This window comes from Molothrus ater, chromosome 1 (genome assembly GCF_012460135.2).
Source record: "Molothrus ater isolate BHLD 08-10-18 breed brown headed cowbird chromosome 1, BPBGC_Mater_1.1, whole genome shotgun sequence".
NCBI classification, from domain to species: Eukaryota; Metazoa; Chordata; class Aves; order Passeriformes; family Icteridae; genus Molothrus; species Molothrus ater.
In genome coordinates, this window is record NC_050478.2 from 11605971 (window position 1) to 11621997 (window position 16027).

A 16027-nucleotide genomic window follows, 5' to 3' on the forward strand; every position below is an offset into this window, starting at 1 on the left:
TAAAAGGCAGATAATGGCTAATAACAGAACTGAGTTAGGATTGAAGGTTGGTATCTTTCAGGGACCCTGGAACTGGGCTGCTGAATGTATTGATTCGATTTAGAGTCCACTAAAGATTTTTTTTTGTCTGATCCTTACTGAAATTTGGAATAAAGGAACCTTAAGCTGCAAACCTGATCTTTAGATAAATCAGTATTTAAAAAAGGGCTGAAATATTTGGGAGATGCTGTTAATGGGAGAAACAGGCTCTGAAGTAGTCTGCCTGGCTGGGAGAATGCTAGTCTGCAAAAAGCTGAGTGGTCTTTGAGATGTCAGTTTTCACAGCAGGAGAGACAAATAGCAGCTGGCCTTGAAGAAACCAATAATACTTGGTTACTTATCTGATTATTATGTCTTCTCTTACTGCACCACTCTTTAATTCCTCACTTAAACAGAACTATTTTAGAAGTAAAATGCTAAGTCTAGTCTCTACAAGCTGTGAAACCTAGAGTGCCTTCAGGGTATAAATCTGTCTTTGGAGATGCCCACCTAGAGAGAGCCATTCTTTTGTGATAAAGTGATTTAGATTTGGTAAATAATTTTGAGATATTAAAATAAAGTGAGATAAATTTTATGTGCCATATTTATGTGGTTTCCAGTGTACCACAAGTGATGGTGTCTCATTCACACTTTTTGCTCTCTGACACTGGAGGCATTTAGTGCAGTCACCTTGAATTTCTCTGAGGAGTTACTCTTCTGTTTGATTCTGTGTAATGAAAACCTTTTTTTAGAGTTTTCTTCCTCCAATATCCCACTCCTGAAAAAATCAATTATGCTTATTAAAGTTGACTATAATCTTGGTCTAAAATTACATTCTCCTTTGTCTTCTGTACTGTTTTTGATTTGTCTCTCTTTCATCACACATTAAGAATGCCTTTGAGAGGATCCTTCTTATTCATATCTCTGTGCATGCTTAGGTTATTCCTCTTCAAAGTCATATTTTTAGTGCCTTTAAGGGAGAAAACTGGGACTCTAAAGACTGTATATTGTGATAAAGCACATATTCAAGGTCCAGAATTTCATTGTCATTTTCTCCTTGATTTTGTTACTGAATTGAGGATTGTAAGGTTGTATTAAACCATTTACTTGCAGAGGTTTTTTTGACTGGGTTTAATACAGCTGTTGTTGATGAACATAGAACAATATTAAATCTGTGTTGATGGAAATATCATTTTGAAACAAATAAATCCTTGTGAGCAATTTTCTAGTTATATTCAAGCTTTCATATAAACCACAAATAAACCCAAGAACCAGGTTTTGGTTAAAGAACAGTTATAAAGAACTTGAATTCTCACACAAAAAGTCCATTAATATAGTGGTGAATTAGTCTTGTTGATATATAGGTACAACTAGAATTGTTTATAAATTCATTTTTGAACCTACCAGAGTATATGAAAATTTTTCAATCTCTTAACACTGGGGTCTTTGGAAAATATGTTAAAATTCACATTTTTCTATTAAATAATAACTATCACAGAAGAAGATAAGGACAGCATTTTAAGTCCAACAAAACGTCAGTATCCTTTCTCCAGCAGTGCATGGCTCTGTGTGTGCCAGAAATGATTGTGTGCAGGGAAAGAGTGTAAAATCTGTGGAAATGTGGTTTGGCCTTTCTCAGTTCTGTAGCAGCTTTTCCAGAAGTTGTCTCTGCATCATCCCAAACGAAAAGAATGGTCTAAGAGCACCTCCAGCTTCTTTGAAAATTCCTTGGACTATTTTTGAAAATAACACTATGAATCTTTTCCATGTAAATAGAGTATAAGAGGCTCTTGATAACTAATTTCAGTTTCTTGACTGTTCAATGGACATGCAGGGTTAAAATATGATGATGATGAAGATGAAAAAATTGACAAATAAAATTCCATTTGGTTTCAATTAAATCACAGTAATAATACAATTACCACTAAGTATGATCAAGGAGAAGTTTTTATTACATATCAGACTGGCCAATTTTATATCTTCTCTCCTTGATTTTCTCATGCTTATAAGAGAAGCACAGGGACTTTAATTCAGGGCTATATTTCTGTTTGTGTAAAGTGAGTTGTCCATATTATGGTGTAATTAGTCTTCATATTTCCTATCCCAAACAGAATATAAATATTTTCAACTGCAATTAGAAAACTCAGAAGCTAGTTTTCACTGTTTTTTTCACATACTCTTTATCCTTTTACTTGAGCATGTTCTTTCTCTTGCTAATAGAACACAGCATTTATTTTAAAGGATGCTAGCAGATGTGCAGATTATTCTTCAAAACTTCCTGTCCTGTCAGTTGACAGATTTTTTTGTTATCATTTTGAATATTGGCACACTTTATTTATGAAAATAACTTTCCTATCTGTATCAGTACCAACAGAGAAGCAGCTCTGTTTTATCCTTTCTGCAAAAGAGATTATGATAGTCACAAAGCTCTGAAACATTTACAAGGGCAGTTTGCATTTTACTGATGCCTCACTGTATTAGGAAGACCAACTAATAAAATTTAGTAACATATGTGAAGAAGCTCTCATGTGCTTTCAGAAATTATTTTAAAAGATCAGTCAGATTATGTTCACAGAGTTTTTTAAACATCTTTCTTTTCAGATCACTTTTGATCCCTTTCTTGGCTACAGACAGAATGAGAGTTGATTTTATGGTGGTTTTTTACTTGTTTGGGTCTTTTTAACCTGTTCACATATGTAGCATAATGTCTTTCCCCTTCTTATTTTAAACCAGGATGGCTTGATGTTAAGTACCAAGCAAATGGGAAAACTGATTAATTCAGTTGAATAAATCACAGCAAGTTCCTATCAATGCAGATATTGTACATTAGTAAGTAAATGGACAAAATTCAGGGTATTACTGTGCATTTTGGCAGTGTATGAATGCAGAGTGGCTCAATGTTCTCACACACCAGAAGTTACATCAGTGGGTGCAGTTATCATGCAGTGTATTGAAAGGAAAATGTACTTTTATATTTTTTAAATAAACATTATTCAATGTCAAAACCAGCACTGAGCAATAGTTAAAGCTACACAAGGACTTGCCAAAAGTATTAGTTCTCCCATCTTCAAAAACCTTCCTATGTGGCACACAACTGTCTTGTAACAGTGACTTTTTTTCTGAAAAAAATTACTTTCCTTAAGAAAATAGTTCTCCTTTGTGGTGCTACATATGTCTAATAAGATAAAGCATCTTTGAGGAGATATTTAATTTTATCAAGTTTTAAACATTCTGCCTGCTTCTTTTCTTGTTCCTTGGCAAAGGAATAGATAAAAGGCCTTGATGAAAAGCTAAAGAATACTTGAAGAATATGCTAAATAATACTTATATAGGTTGCCTGAAAAAAAAAACCCTAAACTTGTTTTAAATTTTACTGCTATGCTATTTATGATAAAGGATAAATAAGATAGGAATAGATATAAGGAAGATTTGAAATCACACTTGTTTAGCAAAAATGTGTGACATTACTGAAAGTACTGATCTTTAGTAACTAAGTACTGATCTCAAACCATTATTTGAGATTAGAAGATTAATCTAGGAAAAATAAATTAATGCAATATATCATCAAGAAGTAATCAATGAAAGAAAATACTAATTTTTAAATATTCACTATCTGATTTTATAAAAAATAACTATATGTGTGTGAAGGAATAGGGAAAAAAACCTTTGGTTGATAGGCACATATCATAACATTCCACCAAATTTATCAGTCATGATAGGCACTAGTACTTAATTAATTAAAAAGTATAAACCAAGATGAATTTATTTATCTCTCTCTATTACCCTGAGTTCCAGAATAAAGTTTATTCTAGACAGCTACTGGGTATTTACTGAAAATCTAAAATGAAGACAGATACCTGTGGCCCTGTTAGACAAAGTAGAAACTGTCATGCCTTTGTTTGTTGAAGTTCTTGAGAAATTTTAAGAGGGTTCTCCATAAATTTGTGTATGAGTTTGCACACAGCACAAAAGAGGCTTATGAGAACCCCTGCATACATAACAAAACCAGTATAATTTATTAGCTATTAGGATAGTACTAAAATAAAATGTCTTTAGTTATTTGACATTCCCCCAAAATGGCAATCACCTTGTAAAGTTAAAATAAGCACAAAGAGCCTGCCCTATATTGCACAGTTACATCTCGTACTGAAAATTGTTCTGATGTACTGTGAAAGTCTTAGAACCACAGATAGAAAAAGTATTTGAGAACATTGGGAGCATCCAGACTGACAAGTAGATAAGTATGTTTTATTACTTCTTATATAATTTTTCAGTATAACATCCAAAACTGATATAAAAATGATGTTTTTACCACTTATCTCAAATCTATCATGAGAATTTTGGCGTTTTCTTTTTTTTTTCCCCCTGATCTAATCAATCTTACTCAATTATTTAAAACATTTGTTTTTGCAGTATATATAGTACAATTATGTAAATGCTGCTATGTTCATGGTGTTGGCTGGAGCTGTGAGCAAGGATAAGCAGAGCTATTGCAGGCATCATGTAAGCATTTAGAAAACTGATTTTGAGCTAGGGAAGAGGAAGGAATGGGATGGTGGAAGGAAGACGTTAAGAAAGACAAATTTAACACCAAGGAGAGCTGAGAAATCAGAAGTAGGTGGATGAACTCAGAAAAGCTTGTTGAGGTCTTATGGAATTTTCCTTACATCACTGGAAAAGTACTGTGATGACAGCACTCTGTGCAGAGCACAGCTGCAGCTGATTCCTGTTGCCAGAGGTTATGGGTCTTGCTAAAAAATGCAGTGGGTCAGGATGAAGCATGAGCTTGAGTAAGCAGGTTGCCTGGCTGGTTTACAGTGAGGGGATAATACAAGGCAGCAGGAGCAAAAACAAAGGACTAGCTTGAATTCCCAGGAATTTATTACCTTGCTTGGTGTACATTGGTCAGGAAAGCTGGTTCTTATTGTCTGTAAATGTTTAAATGTAATTTAAACATTTTATGGCTGCTGTTGACAGTGAAGGGATGTTCTAAACCTCTGGATAACTAGAGCTGCATAAGAATGTTTGGACTCCTCTGCTGAGCTACCTGCCTGGACTTAGCTGTAGATATTAATATTGCATAAATCTGCCCGTGTTTTCGGAGATAAGGGAATAATTCAATCAGTCACTGTTACTGTAATAAAAACCAAATCATATAAAAACCAGCAACACAGCTCATTCCCTCATCCGGAATCTGCTGCATAACAAATTAATGGCAGTGTGCATGAATAATGAGAAATGCTCCAGACCTGGAGATTCATTTGTTTGGACAAACGTTGCTGACTGCGCTGAAGTAGATTGCAACTCTGGCACTATATTTGAGTCACTAAACCCAAATTAGCCACTGCCACTGCTGTTGCTGCTGCTACAACAGCACATGAGCAGAGGTCAGTGATAGGTAAAGGACAAGTCCTACTATGAAAAATTTTAAATCTATATAGATATGACAGTGAAGATTTTTTTCTGGAAAAAAAAATCAGGAAATTGAATTTCTCAGTATCAGCAGGACAGGAGAAGAACTAGCAATGAAACACCAACTTATTTACTGGTAAACCAGAAAAACTCTCAAGAAAACTAGACTTTATTTTTTTCTGTCATCTCCTTTTGAAAATAATGTACTAAAAAGAGAACTTTGTTGTAAACTGTTTTGCTTCTAAACCTGGATAGTAATCACTTCATTATAGTCAGTAATTTGAAATTATAGCTAGTGGGTATTGATAGTTATTTCCTTTAAAGTTGTATGTTTCAAGTTGAACTTCACTCACATCTGATATAAGAAAAGCATGATGCTACTTTTGCAAGGTTACAAAAAAATAGAAGTCTCCCAATCTAATTAAAACCTACCCTACATGTGGGATATATATATGAGATAATTCAAAGCCACTTTTTTTTATACTCCTATTCTATGACTACTACAGTTTCCTGAATGTATATTTGTATATTTAAATATTCCTTACAATTTAAAAAGCATACTTTAAAATGAAAAATATTTGCTCTGATTTTTTCAGTCTCCCATTCACAAACATGGGACATTGCATGCCATTGTAAGAAACTATGACCCTGATTTTTATCTCATTTATATATATAGAAATAGGTAATAGTACCTATGTCTAGTCAACTGATTTAGACTTCTATAAAAATCTCTAAGTGATAGGAGGGTGCATGAATATTTTTTGGAGGTCTGTTTCAACAGGAAGAAAATGAATACATCTTTGCACATAGACATGGCTGGTTTTTACCTTTATTATTAAGAACATGAAGAAAGAGTGAGAAGTAAAAGAAAAGGGAGTAAGAATCTCAGTTCTTTGAAATCACACATTCTTATGCTTGAATTGCAGTTTGTGAAAATTGTTTCCCCCTATGAAGTATGAATGTCAACTTTGCTAGGAGGTCAACAGGGCAGAAGAATTCAGTTCTCAACCTTTTCTAAATATTGACATTAATTATAATATCACATTTTTTACATTTTGGTCCTGTCTACTGTTGGGCCTATAAGTGGGAGTATTCCTTGATGTAGTTCTTGATCATAACCCTGCATTGGGTGCTCAGCTTCACAGAGACCAGTTTCTGTTCCTGGAAGTGAACAGTTCTTGTCCATCTTGGCCACAGCTTCTGTTGTGCACATCAGTCCTTAAATCAAGGTTAGCAGATTACAAATGTACTGAAGAAGACAAAGCAACATTTTGCCTCTGACACATCATAAGAACATTCTGCTGAAATCAACATCATTAGTCCTAAGACGCTTATCAATGAAAGGTTGAAAGGCAATTTGGTTATCAAATATTCACAGGAATCCAGTCATATACTTTTTTCATGCTCTTTTTTTCTTTTTGTCTCCAGCCACCTTCCCTTTTTGCCCCCAACTTTGTCTTTAAGCAGTGTTTAGATCGGAAGTATTGCAATTCATCCCAAGCTAGAATAGAACAGAACAGAACAGATCAGACCAGACTGGCCCTGGGTCTTTCCTCACACTCTTGCTGCAGATGGGAATAACACTGGCTGGCCTCCAGCCAGAAGGAACCTCCCCAGCCTCCCAAGATGATAGCAAGGGATCCTGTCATAACATCTGCTATCTTCTTCAGAATTTCAGAAGAGCTCATCCAGGATGATGCATAGAGGGAATGCCAGTCTGTGATCCCACAGCAGGACTGTTGTCAGTGTACAAGTTCTGAGTCTTTACACACTTTGAGAGTTTCCTTTGTCTCCTCATCTCTAAAGGGAAGATGTGCAAGTAGATGGGTATGGAAAGACAGGAACTTTTCTGGCTATGCATGTAATTGGGCAAATATAAGTCAAATAACCTCTGGAGATTCAGTGTGAAGTACTGGCCATAATATCCTGATTTTTAGAAGTCTATACTTTTTAAAAGTAATTTAGACACAACATGATTGAAGATAATTGACTTTTGAAACATATTTAGAATTCCAAATAAATCTATTTTATTTTTAGCTGATCAAGGGGTAGGTGGGGTCTTCTTAATTCCCTCTTAATTTTCTTCTACTATGAAATACAAATTATTGACAGATCCTTGAGCCTGTCTTTTGAGATTTAAGAGGAAGAGTTCAAGTGAAAGAAGACTTTCTCTAAATATTCACCTCCATGTCAGGTACTTTTAAACTTCTGTATTCAATTTTTTTAGCATTTAGATCAGCATTTTTCATGCTTCCCTTTACAATTAAACAAGGAAAACTAACAGACAGCAAGACTGAAACTGATGAAACAAAATCCTCATAAAAATAATACACTGTTAAGACTTGCTCCTCTGGTTCAAGAGGAAATAAGCTACTTAAACACCTACTATTTAAACTATATGTTTAAATAATCCACTGACCTATATTCAAAAAGAGTAATTGCAATTGGAAGTGTGCAGACTCTCAGTCTTGTGAAGACCTACCATGCTGAACTTTTAAAATCCTTTAAAAATATTTCTCATTGTAGCAATCCATTTGAAAAAAAGATGTTAAAAGTGATCTCCTGGGAGATGTGTACTGAAGTGAGCAGACTTGTCACAGTAATGTGTTCACTTAAATTTTGATTTGATCACTTCTTCCTACTAGACTATTCAAACATTTAAATTCTGTTTTGGAAAATTTGTTGCTATGTTGCTTTCTCCCTTAATTTGCAGCTGAAAAAATATACTTAATTCTGAAGGGGGGGTTAGTTTTTCTGCAGAGTTAATAACTAGGGAGCCATAATTTACATCATTGTTCATGAATGTTAAAAATGTAATAGCTATTCCAGACTGGCAAGTTGATTGCTATAACTGTAATGCATTACAGTAGTTCCAATTATCAATATTAGTAGCACTGTGATTTTTTTTTGTTGCAGAACATGAATTAATTTGTTCACTTTCACTTCTCTTTTTTTTTAATATACAACGTTATTGAAGGGTTTAATCTAAAACAATTCCTATCAAATCAAAATTCATTCTATGAAAGCTTGCAGTGACTTTCAAAGAACTGTGAAATAATATACAATCTTCTGCTCTTGAGTCTATAAATTAAGTTGATTAAAATAGTCTAGATATCAGGATATGGAGAGATAAGTTCTTTCTCATTGTGGTCTTTAAATTATTACTAGCTAGGAGTACTAATAAACAAGAATAATAAGTACTCATTTTTAAAATGATATCTGGGTGGGTGGGTATTAATGAAATGTGTACAGGTATTCTCAACTTCAAAGTAATCAAAAGTTTAAAATGACAGGAAGCAGAAAGCGTATGGAGTAGTATTAAGACCAATAAATCCCAGAGGAATATATTGATTAAAGTTAATTTTAGGGAACAAATTAATATGTTAGAGGGCATAATCACCTTTCATGTGACACCTGTGGAAAGAAATTGCTTGGTCATAGCAGAATTTGATCCAGGAGAGGAGATGTTGATCCCAGGTCACTGATAATTTTAGGATTTTGTTGGTTTGGGTTTTCTTATTTGTTAGCAAAAAAAATATATCTTCCTAATCAATGACATTAAAAACTTTCTAAAAGAAAAGCCGGTGAAACAAGTTCAGAGTAATTCTACAACAGATCTACGAGCAGGAATTGATCATTGCTCGAAAGTCTCGTGGTTCTTATGGACTTATTTTGCTATTGTTAAACAAAACACTACTTCTGGCCAGTAATACTGATATTTTGTTCTTTTGAATGGTCAGTTCTATGAAATGAAAAGAATAAGCACAGTCTGAAAAGACAAAATAATGAGATATACTCTTGTCAATACTAATTGGGCATTGCATGCAATAGATGATAAACCTTTGCCCCAGAGCATAATGCAGCAATCACAAAAGCTATTTTTTACTAAAGAAATCAAGCCTGACAAAAAAGGGGAAAAAAACATTTGAATTGCTTTTAGAATGAGAATAGAGAATTTGTGAAGACAATGGAATAAATCAGTATGTTAGAATGCAGACCATGGATGAGCATAGGTAACATTCAGCATGAAAGCCTCAGGATGTAAATGGATATGATCTGATGGAGAAGCAGAGGGAGAAGTAGCAGCATGCTCAGGGCTCATAAAAACAAGGTGCTATCTGCTGATTTTAAGGCCTTTATCTTTAAATATTCTGAGGGTTTTCTACCCGTACACCCTTCTCACTGACTTCTTCACAAATACAGTGAGAAAGAATGTTTAAATATATCAAGAGATATATTTAATGAGATGTCTTATACAGGTGTGAGCCCAAGAAAAAGATGTTAACTTATGTGTCACAGTAGAAGACAGTCTCAAATATTCATCAGTTACTTCCCTACAGCATTTTTTTTAGAGAAAACAAGGTAAGATACCTACTGGAAAAATGTAGAAGTGTCCCGATAAAATACTTATATGCCTTATATTTAACAGACTCACATTGATATCTGACAAGTGATGCTAATGCTACATTTAATTTTTTTTTATTGCTAGTGGTTAGAATAATATCAGGCCAAAACTGTCATATTTAGAGGTATTCTCAGGATGAAACAACTTGTGCCTGAATTCTTTTGAAAAGAGCAGTGGAGTTGTTAAAGTCTGGACATCAATTTGTGGCAAATATTAAAAGACAGAATATTCCAAGACAAAAAACCCCCAAAACTACTTATCAGTAATTGAAAAATATAGAAAATGGGATTTCTGGGGAAGTGTTAAAATGGTCAGCATAAAATTATAATTTAAAAAATCATAAAGGAGTTGACATTGATACAATTAATAAAGAATTGAATGAGGTTAGTACATTTAACACCAAGGAATATAGTTTTAATGAAACCAACTATTTTTGAATAAATTTGGTTTGCTTTTGATGAGATTACATGTAGAGCTGATTAAAGTAGCCATATTGACATAGTGAATTTACTGTTGTAAAATATTTGGTTTAATTAAACATGATGAAAATTAGTACTGAACCAAATCAGTGTATTCCATATTGAAGGGATTAAAGAGTGGCAAACTGATAAACCCCACAGAAAACTGTAACATAATGTTAGAGGAGAGGCTCTAGTTAAAAATCTGCAGAGATCCTGTTTGTGGCTGAATCCTATTCCTCATTTCAATTGTGTGGGCACCGCTGTGAAATAATTACACTTGGACAAATACACAGGTTTGCAAGCCCACCTTTTTGATATTCACTTTGGACTCTAGCCAGTGTTTCTGAGCATTCAGGACACGATCCACTTTTGTGTTGTGTCTGAAACCTACTCAGAACTAAAGCAAAAAGGAGCATCACCATTGCTGGCATTTGGAGCAGCATCCTGGCTTCTGTTGTGAGTGTCCCTGCAGGGGCTCTGATTGCTCCTGGCTCCCATAACACGACACAGCAGCTCCCCAAGTTGGCCACTTGAGACTTCTGAAGTAATTGTCCAAATAAAAGGAAGCATGTCATACCCATTGCAGGTGCAAGGGGACAGAGGAGAGAACAGAAGAACAAAAAGGGAGAAAGCTTGTAGGTAAAGATAAACCAGCTCAATAGGCCAAGAAAAGAGCAAAAAAACAGCTGACACAAAGAAATCTCTCACCACCTGCCTCAAGAGGACTGACATCAAGCCAGACTGAGTAATGGCCACTCTGAAAGCCAAAGTTCCCTGTTTCTTCTTTCTCTAATTCAGTCTTTTATTTCTGATGTCATAAGGTATGGGACACCTCTCTGCACAGTTTTTATCAGCTGTCCCTGCTCTGTATCCTCATAACTCCTTGCCCTCCCCCAGTTTACTTGCTGAGAGACAGAGCGGGAAAAAAGAGAATCTCCCCTTGTTCCCTACACCTACCCACCAACTGATCCAAGCACAGCAACAACATGAGTAAGTCTGTAAGACACCATGGTGCAGTGAAGGCAAGGCATCAACATCAGCTCACCTAAACTGTTACATTACTTACCATATGGTCTGCAAAATACTTAACGTGTTTATGCCAAAACAGTGATTTAGGTATGCTCTATCTGCCACGATAAATTTGGTTACCTTTCCCACATCATCCCAGAAATGCTAAATACTGAGGGTGGGAAGTTTATTTACTGTTCCATCTTGACACAAAGTCACTGCAGGTCAATGACCCCCTGCTCCTCTTACATCTTCTGCTGCAAGACCCTCTCGTGCAAGGTGGTGTACCAGATAACAGTGATACTTCTCTCTTGCTGGCTGCAACAGAAAGAGAAGTTGAGCATTTTTCTGGGAATACTAAAGCTAAAAAGTCAGTGGAAATATCACGACTTGAAGAGCAAACCATTACTTTTCCTCTTTCACAAGCTGCAGTGTATGAGGTAAGTAGTGAGCAGGACTCTAATACTGCATCATATCCTCCTCCACTCAGACTTAGTAAACAGAAATAAATAAACAGCTGGAGGACAGTGAAGAGAACCACAGGCAGCTAGAAGCTGATGTGTCTCACCAGAGATGCAATGAAATGCATGTTCTGATTATTTAATCTACTCTTGCAAACATATGAAATGATGACCCACATTTCTTATTATTTTATTGTAAATCCTTCTTTCTGCACTACTTCATGTGCTTCAATGCAGAGCTAAGTCCTCATAGTTACCATCTTGATTGACCAGAAAAGATCAAGTCAAATGATGCAAAGGATGGGAGCTATCTTGCCTTATTTTAGATCTGTTCAGTCTGAGTTTCAACAGCTGCTCTACGCTCCCTTGAGAGCTGATAAAGAAATATGTTCATGGTGCAGACCACCTGATCTATTTTAGACACCAGTTTTTATTAAATTAAGAACTGAACTTATGAAACTTGGAAACTTAAACTGGGAACTCAGAGTGATACCAAAACCATATCACCTGGTACATTGCACCTTTGCAACGCTCTACAAGATATTATAGAGTGTTGCAAAAAATTCACAACTAGTATCAACCAATATTTATTAAGAGTTATCAAATATCAGTTTTTTGTAATAATATTTTTTTGGATAACCATTCTATTTTGGATATATTTAGAAAACACAAAAGGGCTTAGTGTAAGGAAGTGACTTCATCCTGCTGCAATATGGTCTTACATATGCTATGTAGAATCTGATGATATACTGCATCCAAATCTATACCCTATTGTGTATGGGAGGTTTTGCTAGCTGTTTCTAATTAAATATTTTTCTTTATTTTTTTTTAAATCAAACCTGGCATCTGTAGTAACCAGAAATCTTTAAATACCTATGGATTTCAAATTATCCTATTTTAGAGCATATTGCAGTTGCATAATATTGATGCACTATACTGGACATGGTAATGCTGAGGTTATTAAGGAATCTTAGTGGTCATTAATTAAGCTAGATGAAAATAGACTACATGCAAGCTTCTTACAGCACCTTAATCTCAGAAGCAAATAAACATGCACATAATTTATTGTTTATATTAAAAAGCTACTGCAGCATCATTTACTCTTATGGGACAGATTGTGGCTTTGGGAAAGCAGAGAGAGGCAGAGAGAGGAAAAACAGATATTGGGTACTACAGTGCAGTTGAGGCAGATCAATATTATATGAACATTCGAGAATCCATGGAATTTCTTCAGGTTATGAAAATAGGTTGCAATGTTGAGATGGTTAGACAGGTGGCAAACTGAGACTACAGTTTTATGCCAAAAATATATCTAGTTTCACAGTTAGTTCTGCTACTGTCTAGTTACTATCATACTTTCTGCTCTTCTCTTCAGTCCATTCAGGGTATCCATGTACAAGCATTGTTTTTGGCCAGTGAGTGTTCCTTAATGCATGTTTGTTCAGCCACTACTGTGAAGCAATATTAATCTCTGCAGGGGTGCTCACATTTTAATAAGTGCTAATATTATACCAATAATAAGAATAACGAATTTAAAAATTGCCATAGGTTTAATTTCAATTGTTTGTATATCAACAGATTTTCTCTCTTTCTTCTTAAAATGGATGAAGTCATAGAAAGTCTCTAAAATGAATTTGTTTTCTCAGATATAAAGTGCCCGTTAGGCATTTTATAGAGCTGACAGGGTTTTAAAAAGCTTCAGAAGCAAGTCAGCTTGCTCATATTTATTTTGAAAATGCACTCCACACTCACAGACTTAGAGGGAGCTTAATTACAATCAATGGAATAATTAAGTTGAGGCAAATGTGCAATGGAGAACAGAAATGAATAGAAAACATATTCACAAGTGTACCTTTGGGCAAATGCATTATAGGCACAATATTGTCATTATGTTTCTAAAATCACATCATTATTTGCTCTGGTGTATGTGTGGGAAGCAGCCTGGATTGTACGTGGTTGTAACATTCATACTCTGATCCATATTTAAACATTTTACAAATGATGCACTGTAGTAACACCGGCCCCCACTTAGCATAAGAGTAATTTGGTGTGCAGCTGAACTTTCACAATGCATTCCTAAACATGAAAAAGCACTGATATCAACAATGCTCTGATTCTCTCCTTCCCTCTCACAGTTCACCTCTTTGAGGAGTACTTATAACTGTTTGTTCACCAGAGTTTGACTCACAGGGAACAGCTCTTTGCAGATGTATTATTTGCTGGTTCCAGTCTAGTTGCAGTAGCCAATTGCCACTGTTTCAGTGACCACAGCTCTCTGATAAATAAAATGCACACCCAGAAAAGGTCTCCTAGAACAGGTAGTTTCAGAGAGTGAAATGGTCTTAGGGAGCCTTATCATGCTCTTTTTAAATTCTGAATTCTTATCTCTTGGTGCACCTTGCAGTCCCAAAGCCATAAGTCCTATAATGGGAAACCTGCTTTTATCTCTTTTCCTAGTGTTTGCCATGATAGACATTGAAGAGGGAGAGAGGAAAAGGAAACAACAACGACAAAAAATCTGAACCACATTTTCAGGTTACAATTAGAGATGCCTAAATGCTTTAAAGTGGTCACCAACATGCACAGGATTCTATCTTTGAAAGGTTAATACTGTGATTTGGATGAATACTTACAAATAAATGTTTCATATCTTTGCATTCAACAGCAGAAATTCCTGTATTAAGGAGGAAAGTTCCTTCAATATCACCAAACTGATTTCAGAAAATTTAATCCAGAACATTTTGTCCCAAGGATTCTGCCAAACTTTTAAATTGCCTTTTCAATATGATAGAAAATTCATTCTAGATGCTATGTGTAATAATATAACATATAATAACATAAAGGAGATTAAAATCTTGAAATGATTCATATTGATTTTTTAAATTCTAACAATTAACTACAGCAAAGTGTGAGATATGCTAACTAATCTTTAATCATTAATGGGGCAACATGTTAATGAATGGGTTTTTCATTGCAAAAATTCAATATGCTTTGTATTACTCTGCCTGAGTTCAAGAATAAAAAAGATTTGGGTTCTGAAGTGAAGGTAGTGCAAATGATCATCTATTTTTTTTCATGGTAAAGATTATCAAAAAGTAACATATAAAAAACACTATATATGTTAATAGCTACCTGAAATGTAGACATAATTTTTCCCACAAACCAAATGTTCATGTTGAACTCTGAGGCATTGAACACTGCATAAAAAATAGCATTGATATGAAAAAAAAAAAAGTAAGGAATTTGGATGAATAAAGGAAAAACAGAACTTATTTTAGATTTCCCTTCAAATTTAATACCAAATTTTGCTGGAGTGGAACTTAACCACAATTCAAATCAGCCTTTAGAGATTGCTAATAATGCCCAGATAGCAAGGTGGATGGAACCTGTGAGGAGGCACCTGGGCTTCCTGCAGCCTCGAGAGAAGGTTTAGAAATTTCTATTGCTCATTTTATCTCTGATCACCAGAGAACACACTTGGTTTCATTCCCTCTCCTACTTGCACCTTCCCATTCTGCCACATCCTTTACTCAGAAGCAGCAAAAATGGTTCCTGTATGGGTATGGACACTGGCTGAATATGTGTCATATGTGCCTATATGGGGATTTATGACCTTCAGTATGAGTATGATTTATGGCCAAAAGCTGCAAAAATCTCAGTAAGCAAACAAGGAATGTGAAAACAAGCAGTGGAAAACAATATAGACACAGGGACAAAAAAACCCAACCAAACAACCCAAAAACTCAAAACAACAAAAGAACAAAACAAAACAAAAAAACCCCAACAACACCAACAACAACAAAATAAAACCTCCCATAAGGGAATAAGAAGGCTGAACTTTGTTTCATTTTGGAGGAAGGAAATAGGAAACCTCATGCAAAAAATATTTAATGATAACAAGGAGTTTAGAGAAAGCAAACCATTAGGTTTTTTTTTTTATCCAAGCATGTAATCCATGGTTAGAAAGGCACACAACAAGCTTAGAAACTGGCAAAATCAAAGTGCCTGGATGGAAAAAATTGGTGTTTTTTCCCCACAAAGAGAAGTCTATTGATCTGATTCCTGCATCCTACTAGTGACACTTTGGATTTTAGCTGAACTCTTAAATACATCTTTTCAATAGTGAACAAAATGACCAGGATCTACAATAGGAAGAACAGTAAACTTTAACAGAGGTTTCCATTGATTGCAATCTCACTTACTTCAAGGCATAAACCTGCCTTTAGACAGTGAGGGCTGCAATAAACTTACTCCAGTAATTT